This window comes from Pituophis catenifer, unplaced genomic scaffold, assembly GCF_029215685.1.
Source record: "Pituophis catenifer annectens isolate HBS135680 unplaced genomic scaffold, rPitCat1.0.hap2 SCAF_2, whole genome shotgun sequence".
In the NCBI taxonomy this organism is placed as follows: Eukaryota; Metazoa; Chordata; class Lepidosauria; order Squamata; family Colubridae; genus Pituophis; species Pituophis catenifer.
In genome coordinates, this window is record NW_027256882.1 from 1867480 (window position 1) to 1882948 (window position 15469).

A 15469-nucleotide genomic window follows, 5' to 3' on the forward strand; every position below is an offset into this window, starting at 1 on the left:
TAGTCCAACCGGGAAGTAACAAGGGCATGAGTGACCGTGCGCAGGGCGTCCCGATCCAGAAAGGGCTGCAACTGGCGAATCAGGCGAACCTGATAAAAGGCCCCCCTGGCCACGGCCGTCATATGCTCTTCTAAAGACAGCCGTGCATCCAGGAGGACACCCAGATTGCGAGCCCTCTCTGTGGGGGGCAAAGATTCACCCCCAATAGTCAGCGATGGCACCTGCTGACTATATCGGGGCGCCGGGAGCCACAGCCACTCGGTCTTGGAGGGGTTGAGTCTGAGCCTGTTCCTCCCCATCCAGGCCCGCACGGCCTCCAGGCAGCGGGACATCACATCAAGGGCATCGTTGGGGTGGTCTGGGGTGGAGATGTACAGCTGGGTGACTTGTTGGATGAAGTCGGGAGACTTAGACCTAGAGCCGATCTCCAAACTAGAGGATTAGATATAGATTGGTGGTCCTATGCGAAAATTCAAACTAGATTCGCTAGGGATAAACAGGAACATGGTATTTCCCTTCATTTACAAACTTTTGACAAGTTTCTCCTAAGTGGCCGAAGGAAATTTATTTCCAATGTTTACAATTTTCTTCTGTCCAATTTTATGGCAGATGAGATTGTAAAGACACGATGATTGCCTGGGGGAGAAATATTGGAACAACAATTCAGCTTGATGCATGGCAAAATGAATGGAACAAAACTATGAAACTGACCCTTTCTTCCCCGTTCAAAGAAAACTTTTATAAGATGATCTACTGTTGGTATCTCCCCCCCCCGCCAGAATCGCTAGGATGTTCCCAGGATCCTCTGATAGATGTTGGAAATGTGGGTCGGCCAAGGGTACTTTCTTCCATCAGTGGTGGATTTGTCCGTCAACTAGATGCTATTGGGGGAAAATACAGCAGTGGCTGCTGGAAATAACAGGTGTGAGCTTTCCCCTTCACCCAGACCTCTACTTACTCGGAATAAGGCCAGACCACATTGACAACAAGGATTGGTACATATTTGTCCATGTCTCAACAGTGGTGAAAATGGCATTTGCTCAACTGTGGAAAGATGCAGATATGTCCCCTGACCATCTGATAATAAATAAGATTCTTCAATGTGCTGAGATGGACAGGTTAACATATATCTTAAAAGATAAGAAAGACTCAATATATAATAGAAGTTGGGAGAGATGGTTTGTCTGGCTTAAAAAAAGGTTAAACCTAGGAGATAGGTGATAAGATCGTTTTATTAGATTAAATAGATACTTAATAGGCTATATAATTCTTTATAATTTTGAAAAAAACAGGCCAATTATTTTGTAGATAATTAAAAGAACTTGATTGTATTGAAATGTTTGGTTAGGATGATATTAGTTAATATTAATTGGAGAGTGAGCTTAACTCTCGGTTACTCATGTTTGTTGTTTCGTTTTAGTCTTGTGTTTATGTGTTCCTACATTTCATTTCTTATATTGTTTTCCAATCATTATTATATGTTAATTTTACTGTAAATATTTAATAAATATATTTTTTTTTAAAAAGAAAGAAAGGGGGAGAGAGATGAGACAGAGAAAGAGTGGGAAGAGAGATGAGGCAGAGAGAAAGAGAGGGGAGAGAAAGAGAGAGAGAGAAAGAGAATGAAAGAGAGACAGAGAATGAAAGAGAATAAGAGAGAGGGGGCAGAATGAAAGAAAGAGAGAAAGAGAGAAAGAGAGAAAGAGACAGAGAGAGAATCAGAGAGAGAGAGAGAGAATGAAGGAGAGAATCAGAATGAGAGAGAGAGAGACAGACAGACAGAAAATGAAAGAGAGAGAGAGAGAGAGAGAGAATGAGAGAGAGAAAAGAGAATGAGAAAATGAGAGAGAGAGAATGAGAAAGAAAGAAAGAAAGAAAGAAAGAAAGAAAGAAAGAAAGAAAGAAAGAAAGAGAATGAGGGAAAGAGAGAATGAGTGATAGAGAGAAAGAAAGAGAATGAGAGAGACAGAGAATGAAAGAGAAAGAAAGAGACAGCATGAAAGAGAGAGAGTGAGAGAGAGAATGAGAGTGAAAGAGAATGAGAGAGAAAGAAACAGAGAATGAAAGAGAAAGAGAAAAAGAATGAAAGAGAGAGAAAGAAAGAGACTGAATGAAAGAGAGAATGAGTGAGAGAGAGAGAAAGAGACAGAGAGGGATTCAGAGTCAGAATGAGAGAATCAGTGGGAGAGAGGGAAAGAGTAGGAGAGAGAGAGAAAGAGAGAGAGAGGGAGAGAGGGAGAAAGAGAAAGAGAGGAGGGAGAGTGCCTGAAGGACACCAATCCATCACTGGGAGTCCAGGCACTTCAGCAAGCAGCGCAATGGATTCATATTAGTGGTCTGTGGGATTTAAAATTATGAACTTGGTGGTCCTGAGGTCCAAAAGTTTGGGGACCCCTGGCATAGAGTATGTGTGATATGTAATTAAAATAACATTCTTTTCTCAGAAAGTCAAGGCCACCTTGCCCTGCAGCTGTGATGCGATGACTGGGAGGCATTCCAGTTTTGGATGGTGCCTGATTGGATCATGAGATGAATATGTGGGTGCAGGGGGAAAGGACTTGAACTTTCTTTTGGGCAGGAAAACCTGGAAACTTTCAGATTTGGGTTTTCCCAGATGTGCCAATATGACATCTCCAATAAAATGGAACATTGCGGAAATTCAAGCTTCAGAGTCTTCTTTCGTTGGGACTGTTACTTGGAACTCTGACACTTAGGTTGATGGTGCTTAATTCTAATATTGCCTGTCTTCTAATGTTAAGGAAGCAATCTGTAACCGTGAACCCTGTATAATGTTAAGAATATTTGTTTGTAATTTAATTTTCTTTTAGATCTCCATGTGTTAATCCCAAATTGGAAGTGATTTTAAAATTGCTCATGCGATAGTGAAATTTTATTTGCCCTAGAAATATCAACTTTGGGGTGATATTTGAGACAAAGGGTCTGGAAATAGATAATTGGCCAACTGCATAATTGGGTAAATATGGAATACATTATGGGGATAGACTTTTTTCCTTATATTTGCCCTTCAATATTCATGTAAGACACCAAGAACATTTATACTTTGAAGTCTCTTTGTTTACTAAATAAACAGCAGGCAGTACAATGTCCCCCTTGGACAACTCGACAGATTCTTCCTCAGAAGTCAGCTCAAGGGAGGATGAGCTCATTCCTGGCACATCAGGAACTGGGTTCATTAATGGCTCTGAACACCTGGCCAAAAGAGTTTTAGACCTTCCTTAGTCTCAGCTGGGGAAATTTTTCCAAAAACAACTCTAAAATCACCTCTTTGCTGTATATTACAAAAGATTGCAAAAAATAAAGATTTTACAAACTTGAAAAGATGTAATGTTCTTTCTTTTTACCATATTTTTTGGAGTATAAGATGCACCTTAGGTTTTGGGGAGGAAAATAAGAAAAAAGCTAATTGGCAGGTGGATCGGCCTCCCAGAATACTCCCAATCAGCTGTTCCCAGAGGTGAATTTTAGCAACAGGTTCCTTGGTTGTGAGCTCTGTGCCTTGCTTTTTTTCCTGCTCTGAAAGCCTCTGAAACAGAGCTTCAGAATAAAAGCCTGAGAGAAGAAGAATTATTCCTATAAAGAATATAGCCTAAGTGACTCCATATTTACCCTTTACATAACCTGAGCTAACCCTCAGCTATTAACCTGAGTAAGATATGTAGAAAAGGGAAGTGTGTTTGACGCCTGTTTTGAGGAAACAGAGGTTTTGGTACATTCTAAGTTGGGTCAGGCTGACCCAAGCTCCATTGAAAAAGGAGGAAGAGACTAAGTGTCCAATTAATAAGAACAATAACAAACAATTATGAATACATATTTAGAGGGTATTTTTAGAGGGTAATTTTGGAGGGGAACTCCAGGGCGGAACATGTGAAGAAAGCCAAAAGATTATATAAAAACTGAAAACAATATATGGTGGAGACGTTCTAATTGTTTTGCTGATCGTCTGAAACTGTATTTAAACCATATAATCGGAGTGATAAGACATTCTCTCTCCTTCATGGAAGAATCCTTTTGCAAAAGTTTATGGGATATATATATCCTTACAACAAATCTGCTTTTTACCTGTTCATGGTCTCTGTTTCACTTTTTATGAGGTTTGCTGTTTTTTTAAATCTCACAAAGCCTCTGAAACCTCCATTTGAGAAACTGGGCAGGAATATAAGACACACCCAGATTTTCACCCTCTTTTTTGGGGGGAAGAAATATTTCTAAAATAATTAAAATGGAAACTACAATCAAAATAGAATTATAATTAAACAATAGGGAGGGAAGGAGCTGGATATGTGGGGGGTGGGATTGCCTTTTAGTTCATCAACCATCTCCATTGTGATGCTCCATCATTGGGATCTGAAGCTATCTACAGAATCAGGACTTAAAGCTTAAGGAACAAAAGATGGTATTTTATTTGATGCCCATAATATCCAAAATTTGAGGTAAAGTTCTGTCCCCATTGAAATGGAAGTTCCACCCCTTGTAATGAAGGCCTGTCTACTCACCTTTTATTTTGTTTTATTTTGTTCAATAGGCTTTCAAGGGGGGGGGGTAAAATCCATCCATTGTACATGTGACGGCCGATCCCCGGAATCCCTGTTCCATATTACATTCGTATGTCCCCACTACAGGGATATAAGATCAAGACTAATTTCTCTTATTTCCCAGAGATTCCCTGGTTCACCTGATATGTTCAGCCTTTATTTCCTACTCCAGGATGCAGACTCCAATATAACTCTAAAGGTGGCAAAAAATTTTCCTACAGTCGTGGCTGGAAAAAAACAGGAAAAGAGACAGGTAACCCCGATGGCAGAGGATCACCAGCATTGACAGTAGAGATTGTATTTGAGGCAGTAGATGGTGACCCACGATCTATCCATATTTGTAAAATATGCTCCCTTCCTTTGTCTATTTTAATTTGGTCTCTGACCACAATAAAGCTTACTATGACCAGTTTATTTTGTTCAATTTCACCATCATTTGAGACTACAGTTGAAGTGCAGTTTTCTAGTATGGTGATGTCCCAAAGGTGCTTTTTTCAAGAGGTAACTGGACTGTTTTGTTTTTCTTTGAAGACATTTCACTTCTCACCCAAGAAGCTTCTTCAGCTCTGACTGGATGGTGGGGAATGGAAGGATTTAAACTCCTTGCAGACATCTGGTCATTTGCATCCTTTTAGAGCAGGAGTGTCAAACTCGTGTCGTCACAGTGGCAACACGTGACGTATCAAGAATTTTTTTCTCCTTCACTAAACCAGGTGGGAGCAGGGACAGCACTTGACGCATTCGGCCCGCAGGCCACGAGTTTGACACCCCTGTTTTAGAGAGTCATTGAGGCCACTTGGAGGTTGATCTGTGTCCTCGGGATCACCTAAGTAGAGCAAATGGGTGTGGAGCCTTCTTGGAACTGCTGAGAGGACTGTGTTGAGGACTGGAGATAGATGATGTCGTATCCCTCCCCCTCACCCCAATCTGGGAAGTCTTGTCTCCTCTGCAGATGCATTATATTAACATAACTAACTCATTTGTTATCTTGTCCTTCCCTAGTTTCATCACAAATTAATTATTTAATTATTAAATAATTTAGTTTACATTTTGATGATTATCTTTAGTCTTACATTGTTTGTATGTTTATTTCTTTTGATTTTAAAAAACCTTAATTGTCAAAACAAGCATACAAACTCAATAATAACTGCAATAAATAATTAAGTGTTATGAGCTTAAGAAACTACTTCATGATCAGATACCGACTTTTATCATTAAATGTTCCTTAGTATTTAGATCTGGTCTCAGGATGATAATGTAGCACTTGGGGAAGAAGATGCAGCCCAGCAGGCCAGCCCCAGAAGCCAAGATGGAGAAAACCTGCACGGCCACCATGTATTTCCCTTTGGTGCTCAAGTAGGTGGGCAGGAAGGAGATCCAGACGCTGCAGAAGACCAGCATGCTGAAGGTGATCAGTTTGGCTTCGTTGAAGGCCCCAGGCAGGTTCCTGGCCAGGAAAGCCACGGTGAAGCAAATGGCAGCAAGGAAACCCATGTAGCAGAGAACCACATAAAACATGGTCACAGAGCCTTCATTGCACTGAAGGATGATCACTCCTGATTGGGAGTGGAGGTCAAAATCAGGAAACGGAGGAGAAACTCCCAGCCAGATTGCACAAATGACAATTTCTCCAGCAGAACCAGAAAGGATGATGGAGTTGGCCAAGCTCTTCCCCAACCATCTCCTCACCCTGTTCCCTGGTTTCGTGGCCAGGAAGGCCAGCACTACCATGATGGTTTTGGCTAACACACAAGACACAGCTACTGAGAAGATGATGCTGAACATTGTTTGTCGGAGAAGGCAGGTGGCTTTCCTTGGTCGGCCAATGAAGAAAAAGGAGGACAAGAAGCAAAGCAAGAGGGAAACCAGGAGGATGTAGGAGAGATCACGGTTGTTAGCTTTGACAATGGGAGTTTCTAGGTATTTAAGGAATATGACCAAAACAAGCCCTGTTGTTAGAAACAAAAGGACAGCAAAGGAGATCAGGATGATGCCCAGATGTTCTTCATAGGACAGGAAGGTTATTCTTTTGGGAATACATTGGATTCTGTCATCAGTGGGATATTTGTCATCTGGGCACTTGGTGCATTTTTCAGTATCTGAGAAAACAGTAAGTAATATTATTTCTATAGTCCCTCCTTTCACATTCCAAGAAAGACCTTCTTTGGATGACAGCTGATACCGAGAGACAGGAAAGCCAGAGTTCCTCTGATGTCACCCACCTTCCTGTGTGGAGATGGTCCCCTCCGGACAAGGAATACAATCGTAGCAGCAAATTGGTTCTTCTTTCCGAGCCCGTTTTACAAATCCAGGGTGACACTTCTCCACACATTTGGACTGAGGCAGAGACTAAGCAGAAAAACAACAATCATTCCAAAATATCTGCCAAATTTTTATTTATTAGATTGATTGATTAAAATAAAATGAAACTGTGCTTAAGAATGACACTTCTGAGCAATAGATCAGGAAAAGGTAAAATATTGTAAAGCCCCTCCCCTTTGAAAATAATCCAAATCCTTCTTAAGATATAAAGAATAAATTCCTCACAGACTAGGGCTGTCAACTTCAAATGAGGTATTATTTAGCTATATCTGTACACTTATATTTTAAATTCATACAGCTGCCACGCTGGAGAAATAAGACTAAACATTACTGCCTAATTTCTAGAATTATACTGAGGATGAATGGAGATGAAATCATGAGAACATGTCACTTAAAAAGGATAAGCCAGGCATGTTTTCCTGCAGCCCATGGGACATGAGTTTGAACCCTGTGTGGGAAAGGAATATTTCTAAGGCCAAGTGAGGGATTTAAGAAAAGGTCCTTTCCATTGAAGAATTACAGTTTTGTTGTTAGTCGCTACTTGTGTCCAACTCTTTCAGCCCCCAAGAACCATAGCACTCCAGGACTCCCTGTCCTCCATTGCCTCTCAAAATTAGAATTACAATTAGATGACATGGAAAGATAGACCCACATTTATTTATTCCTTAAATTTGGAGAAATCTTTGTTTCAGTGGAAGACTTAAGGTAGCTGACAATCAAGATAAACAATTGCATTCAAGGGTTTTTAGATGGATTACAAGCTAAAGACCAAATCTAAGTAGCATATATATATATATATATATATATATATAGATAGATAGATAGATAGATAGATAGATAGATAGATATAGATATAGATATAGATATAGATATAGATATAGATATAGATATAGATATAGATATATATATATATATATATATATATATATATATATATATATATATATATATATATATATATATATATATATATATATATACACTTTATTGATTTTTTTTAAGACAGATAAAATATAATAACAATTTTGTTTGACATTGGATTCGCAGTGTTTGTACATCTATGCATGAAAAAATATCTGGTGTCATTTATACTATACATTTCTAATTAATTTCTGCACCTTTAACTCCTTCCTTGATTCTATCATTTATCCATTCGTAACAACTTCCCCACACCGTATCATAATCTGAATTTTCATCATCACTTATCTCGTGCGTTAATTTACTTATCTCTGCACACTCTAATATTTTGCTAATTATAAGGTCGTCTGGTGGTAGGTCTTTCTTTTTCCAGTATTGAGCGTACGCCAGTCTGGCATTACAAATTGATCCACATTGTCTCATTATTTCAAGAGTCAAGAAAGTTTTTTGCAGGGAGTGAAAGTTACTTTCAGTCAATCATTTTTCTAGTTTAAGGTATTATCTCATATCGGACAAGTCATAGTGGTTCCACATTGATTGAACACCTTGGATGACCTTCCTAGCAGCAGGAGGCCTATCCCATGGGGTGAAACAAAACGTATGAATAACTGTGGTCAGATATCAGCTCTTTAAAAATATCCGAGCCTGCTCTTTCAGGGGACCCTTACACCAACCATACAGACAGAGAAAAATTGCCAATATTTTCAACCACCTTGTTGAGCAACTTTAGCCATGAAAGAGCATCTTGGTTGATAATAAGCCTCTGTCTTTCAAAACTCCCCAGTTGCTCTTCAATAGGATCCTCCTTGGGGAAAAACAACCAACTTATGATATTCAGATCTGCTGCTACATTTCCACTTTGGTCCAAGTACAGTTTCTCCAAGGAAAAATTGCAAAACTCATTCTTCTCCAGAAAGGGATGGAACTAGAATTGAAACATCCAGGAATTTTCAAAGCAACTTGAAACATCCTAAAAGGAGGAGCAATTTTAAAGCTGAGCTTGTGAATAAGAGATGTTCAGTCCTCCAACTTCACTATTCGCCTAAATAGCAATAGCACTTGGACTAATATACCACTTCACAATGCTTTTATAGCCCTCTCTAAGTGGTTGATAGAATCAGCATATTGCCCCCAACAATCTGGGTACCCATTTTACCAACCTTGGAAGGATGGAAAGCTAAGTCAACCTTGATCTGGTCAGGATCGGACTCCTGGAAGTGAGTAGTGAGTTATGGGAAGAGTGAGGGTTAGGGTTAGGGTTAGGGTTAGGGTTAGGGTTAGGGTTAGGGTTAGGGTTAGGGTTAGGGTTAGGGTTAGGGTTAGGGTTAGGGTTAGGGTAAATGCCACAGCTAAATGCCAAGACTGAGTAGCCATCAGACTGAAAAGCTTTAATTGGGTTCCTGCAGTGAGGAGGGATTAAGCTAAATGCTCCCAGGTTTAGCTGACAGTTATGAGTATAAAATTCTATCATGCTAATTACAAACTCATCAGGACAGGAATTTATTTACAATGTATACATTTTATATAATTTTATAATAGCAGTGCTTAATATAAAAATATAATTGTCACAATGCCTGCTCTTTGGAACATAATCCTGTGAACTAAATCTGGCCTCCGCTTGGCCAAACTTGTTGGTTTTTGTAGAACAATAGTTCTCCTAAAATTCAGCATTGAATTTTTTTCTAAATAGGAAATAGGATTAGTGGATCCTTGTCAGGACCCCATACCTGCCATGGCTCCAGCCTTGCAGCCCCCAATCTCTCTTTCTTCTCCATTTTTCTCCTTCTAGATAGTGAGGAATATGCAACATTCAAGACATGGGCCAGAGTCTTAGCAACAGTATAAAAACGGTGCTCATTTTTTATCTGAATTCTATTCTTTTTCTCTTGCATGTCCAGTGGTGCTATCTGGGTGCATCGTCTCCGGCCCTTGACAGAAAGGACATGCTTTGAAAAAGAACAGCGAAAAGACTGGTCTTCAAATTCGGAATCTTTAAAAAGACTGGGTTGAAAGGCGTCATCATTTCGCCATTTTCTTTCCTGAAAAGCAAAGACCCAAATGCTATGGATATATTTGGAAAGTGGATGCCTTCCCATTGTCAATTTCTCCACAATTGTGGTGATCCAGACTTTCCCTTCAATGGGTCCTGGCAAACCTTCAATTGCTAAATGGATGGGGTTTATTCTATCCACAAAGGAAGCAAATTCTATGAAGTGGACAAAGACATTGACTTTTCTCCACTTAGAGATGGCATTTCTGAGAGGTTCTGTAGGTCTAGGCATTGAGATAACCACACAAATTCCATTTCTGACAAGCATAGGAGTGAAAGTTCTCATGAAATTCTCTCCCTCCTCTGTGTCTGGTGCAAAGAGACCAATCAAATTCCATCTGAAATGGAGGAGGAGTTGGACAATTCCTGGATACTGGATCCCATTTTGGGGGAGCATCTGATGGAAAAAAGGCATTTGACTTTTATCACTCAGAGCCTCTGAAACAATTCCATAACTGATCTGAAGAAGCAATGAAGAATGGTGTATTATGTTTAGATCAGATCAAGTCCAAAATGTAAACTTTTAACACATCCAGTGTGGTATAATCATTTATCTAATCTGGGGTCCAAGATATTGCTCTTTCTTTTTTTCTAATAAAATTAACATTCACATAATAGACGTGCTATGCCTTCTATCTCTAGAGCACTGAAAATGCAAATCAGTTCATTTTAGAGATTTACTTAAATGTTCCATATTTAACATTGAGTCCAGCTGCTCAAGTCTTCCTCGAGGAAATGTTTAGGCCTCCTCCCCACTCTGGATCCCAATCCCTACCCATGACAATGGCCATGAAAAAAGCAGTTCATGATTTCCACAGAAAACATATGATTGAATCTATTACCCACCCACCAACAACCTGCTCACTTTGCCAGATAGAGAAACAAAAAAACAAACCTGTGGGACTTTGTAGGTGCCTACTAATGTTGACATCTGAATGGAGATGTCATCAAGACATCCATCAAGAACAGCCATCAGGTTGTCCTTCCTTCCACAGCTGTAGTTGGGAACATTGGCTTCTCCAGTAGAGAGCATGTCCAGCAAGGCATCTGAAGTCCCAAGGGTGTTGAAATAATTGTCATGGATGTTGTAGCCAAGTGTGAGGTTGTACAAAAGCTGAGATTTCTTGTTGACTTGTTGAATGGCAAAAATGAAGCGTAGGATTCTTGATGGATCAGTAGATGAACTACTGTAAAAAATGTTCATGATAACATCATCTCTAACAACAACAAAATATATTTTCATTTGTTCCACTTTCTCTCCACAAGCCCATTCAGTCTTAAGCCAAAAGTGTCCAACATAAGAATAAAGTTATAGTCACCCATCACCGTTTAATTGTTATGAGTGTTGAGAAGGTGGGATGAAAGATTTAATATTTAAAATATATCATTATTTGTAATAATGCTCATTTTTAACTTGTGCAATGACCAAGATTCAAAGTCATTCAATCATTAAAATGGAATCATCAGCAAAGAGGACTTATAAATGATCGAGAAAAGCAATTCTAAAAACAAGCCATCCTCTATTCCCTACCAGGGTCAGGCACTGAATATCAATGAATGGTTATAAAAATAGGGAAATGGATGGGGCAGAGGCAACTACAAACTTTTCAATAAGCTAGTTGTGATTAACTTAGGATTGTACGAGAGGGGAAAATAATTTGGACTTGGGGGTGGTTGCTCCATCTTTGGATTTGGATCTCTTAAAATAAGACATAGGAGAGAATCCATGGAAATCTCAATGATTCAAGAAATTAAACAGGTCCTGCAATATAGGAATAACTGAAAGAAACGAAGAAGAGTGTTAGGACTGCAAATGGAAGGAATGCAACTCCATCACACTGAATGACTTACGAGGGAGCTTGAGTATAAGGAGCTGTGTTGAAAGACAGCATTATTTCGGATATTACTGTGGCAAAGGAGACAATACTAATGAGGTGGTCTCCTGGCCTGTAATAGCTCCGTAGTTTTCTTCCCTCATGTTCCTCCAAACTCAGCAGGCACTTCATTCTCAGCTTCCCAGAGACTGGCTGGGACATCAGCAGCAGCAGAAGCAGAAGGAAGAGGTCCATAATTCATGGGGCTGAATCAATCCCCTTTCTGTTTCTAAGGAAGAACAAGAGCATTCGAAGAATTCAAAGCACCATTCAAAGATGGAAGTGAGACTGACTTTCTTGACTGAGAGAGAGATAAACAGAACTTCACCTGGAAAGGAGAGAAAGGAAAGGTACATTCAAGAAGCACAGTCCCTGAATGTCCCAAAATTTGTTCCACCCGAAGTGTGACCTGAGACGTTTATCCTTTTCTGATGCAAGATACCTTTCAAGTTGCTTCAGTCTGATGTTTACATCAAAGGTGATCACTGGAGAAATATCAGGAGAGATCTCACAGATCAGGATTTTAATAATTACTGTAAGAAGCAACATCTCCTCTGGGAATCCTGAACTACCTCTGGGCCTCCATGTGCAGAGGAGAAGCTGGAGAAAAGCATAGTGAAAAATCATAGATATACCCCTAGAGGGCACTGGTCTGAAGTGGTTGTGGTCCTTCCTTTCTGGACAAGTCTAGAAAGTGATGCTGATGAAAGATAGTTCGACACCCAGGAAATTGGGTGTTTTCCTTCAATGTACTCTCTTGTCTGTAGATACTCCTGGGGAAGATCACCCAGAACTATAGAGTTTGGTTCCACTTTAGTGTCAGACCTGGAAGCCATCTTTTACATTTGGGCTTCAGCCTGCCACATTTTCTACTGTGGGAAAATGGGAGGTGGGATTGCATAGAGCAGTGATCACCAACTGGTGGTCCGTGGCATAATGGTGTTCTACAAGAAAATTTTGGTGGTCAGCAGTGCACCCGGTGGAGGAGCTGCTCCGGTATGAGCAATAGGCAGTCCTGTGACTAGAGCTCTGGAATATGGAACTGGCCAGGCAGCTCATGGTGGGGCTGTAAATCTCCGCTGTAGAGGGAGGTTCATGCAACTTGCAACTTTGTAGCACAGCCCTCGCTGGCCAGAATGAGATAATGGTGCAAAGGTGGGCGGCTGTTGGGCCGAAGCAACGGGTGGTGGGAACCCCGGACTGTTTCTTCCCCTTGCTGTAGCTTCCTGTCAGCTGAACCCACCAGTAGCTGTCCCCACCCCTCGTCCTCCCTTCCCAGTCACTCCTCGCCTGGCGAGGGAAAGGCAGAGGATGGAGATTTGCTCCATATTCCAGAGTAAGAGTGAAGTTTTGTCTCTTGCTGGATCTCGCAGCCATTTCTTCTGGCCCTTGTTGGTGCTCTGTGCACCTCGGTCTCTCAGGGAGATGCTTGACTTCCTCTCAGCCCCAAGACACTGGCTGGCCCATGAGATGAGAGGGAGAAAGAGAATCAGAGAGAGAATGAAAGTGAGAGAGAATGAGAAAGAGTGGGAAAGAGAGAAAGAAAGGGGGAGAGAGATGAGAGAGGGAAAGTGGGGGAAGAGAGATGAGACAGAGAGAAAGAGAGATGGAGAGAGAGAAAGAGAAAGAGAGAAAGAGAGAGAGAAAGAGAATCAGAGAGAGAGAGAATCAGAGAGAGAATGAAAGAGAAAGAATGAGAGAGAAAGGGAGAAAGAAAGAGACAGAGAGAATCAGAGAGAGAATGAAAGAGAGAGAGAATGAGAAAGAGTGGGAGAGAGAGAGAAAGAAAGGGGTTGAGAGATAAGAGAGGGAAAGAGGGGGAAGAGAGATGAGACAGAGAAAGAGAGAGGGGGAGAGAGAAAGAGAGAGAGAAAGAGTGAGAGAGAAAGAGAGAATGAAAGAGAGACAGAGAATGAAAGAGAGAGTAAGAGAGAGAGAGGCAGAATGAAAGAAAGAGAGAATGAGAGAGAGAGAGTGTTTCTTTTATTTCTTTCATATAGGCCCAATAATCAGAATGCAAGACATGAGAACATAAAAAGTATTTATTTCTTTGTTTCTATTGCAGGAGATCATCAGGCAAGGCAAGGCAACTGTCCAGGACATCAGAATATATGCACAGTAGGAGGAGTCAAATGGTAAGGAGGAGTTAGTGGGTGGGACAATTGATGTATAGATGGTTAACCCTTACATGACTTTAAATATGTACATATAGTTAGGTATTTTCCACGTGCAACAAATCCCCCTCTAAAATACCTAACGGTTATCAATATTACAATTTATATACATATATTCAATTTCGAAGTTAGATAAGCATGTTGTTTAACTGGTAAAGGTTTTGTTAAAATGTCTGCAACTTGTTCACTCGTATCACAATGAATAGCTTTAATGAATCCCATATTAGATAGCTGTCTGACATGTTTATATTTTATATCTATATGGCGCGACCTTTGACCTATTGCTTCAGAAGTTGAAATTTCTATGGCTGCTTTATTGTCCTCATGGATGGTTATGGGATAATTGGGTTCAGACCAGATGTTAGATAGTAAGTCGTTAAACCACGTTAAATTATTGGTCGCTTTCGATAGACAAATATATTCAGCTTCAGCTGTAAAGGTTGCAATTAAATTTTATTTACTGGTATACCAATATACGGGACAATTGTTTATAAGGAAGACATAACCAGATGTGCTTTTTCTACTTTTTGAATCTCCGGCCCAATCCGCATCAGCATAGCAAGACAGAATAGGTTTTTCTGAATGTACAGGTTCTAAGTATAAACAAACATCAGTGGTGAATTTTAGATATCTAAGGACTCTTTTTACCCCTTCCCAATGATATGTATTAGGATTACTTACATGTCTGGACAGGAGGTTAACAGCAAGAGTGATATCAGGCCTAGTCCAAATAGAAATATATAGTAACGACCCAATGACTGATCTGTACAAGGTATTGTCTTTAAATGAATCACCTTCGTTATTCATGTTCTTTATAAAATCAGTTTGCATGGGAGACTCACATGGTTTTGAATCAATCATATTGCATTTTTGTAAGAGCTATTATTTTTTCTTTTTGAGATAATTTGAATCCCCCTTTGGTCTTGTCAATTTGAACACCCAAATATTTATTTACCTTCCCCAAGGTTTTCAATGTAAAATGTTTGCCCAATTTTTCAGCAAATTCATCACACTCATGTTTTTGTTGTCCAAAGTATAGAATGTCATCAACATATATGAGTACATACTCTATGGAATTTTCTCCTTTTTTGATAAAAAAAACATAAGTCAGCGGATGTGGATGAGAAGCCCATTTCTCTAAGTATCTTTGTTTTATTGTATGCATTGATAGACAGTATGTAATCTTCTAATCTTTTTGGTACTTTGTTTCTGTTGGATCTGATGGGTCTATTTGGGGGTGCCTCAGCATCATGCATATACCTTGCTTCCTTTTTTGTTAATGCATCTACTTGTATGTTGGGATGGTTTTTATTCCATTCTCTATTTGAAATCTCTTGGTGGCTGGATATGCCAATTTGTCGTGTTTTGGGTTCGGTTTCATATGGTATGTGTTTTTTAAGATTGTCTATTGAGTTTCCAACTTTAGGGTACAATTCATTTAGATGTATTTTGGACCAATTTGCATGCTCGTGGAATACAGCCATTCTAGATATTATGAATTTATTGTTTTTGTCTATGAATTGATATCCTTTGGTCCCTGATTCATATCCCATGAATTTTAATCTTTTTGATACCTTT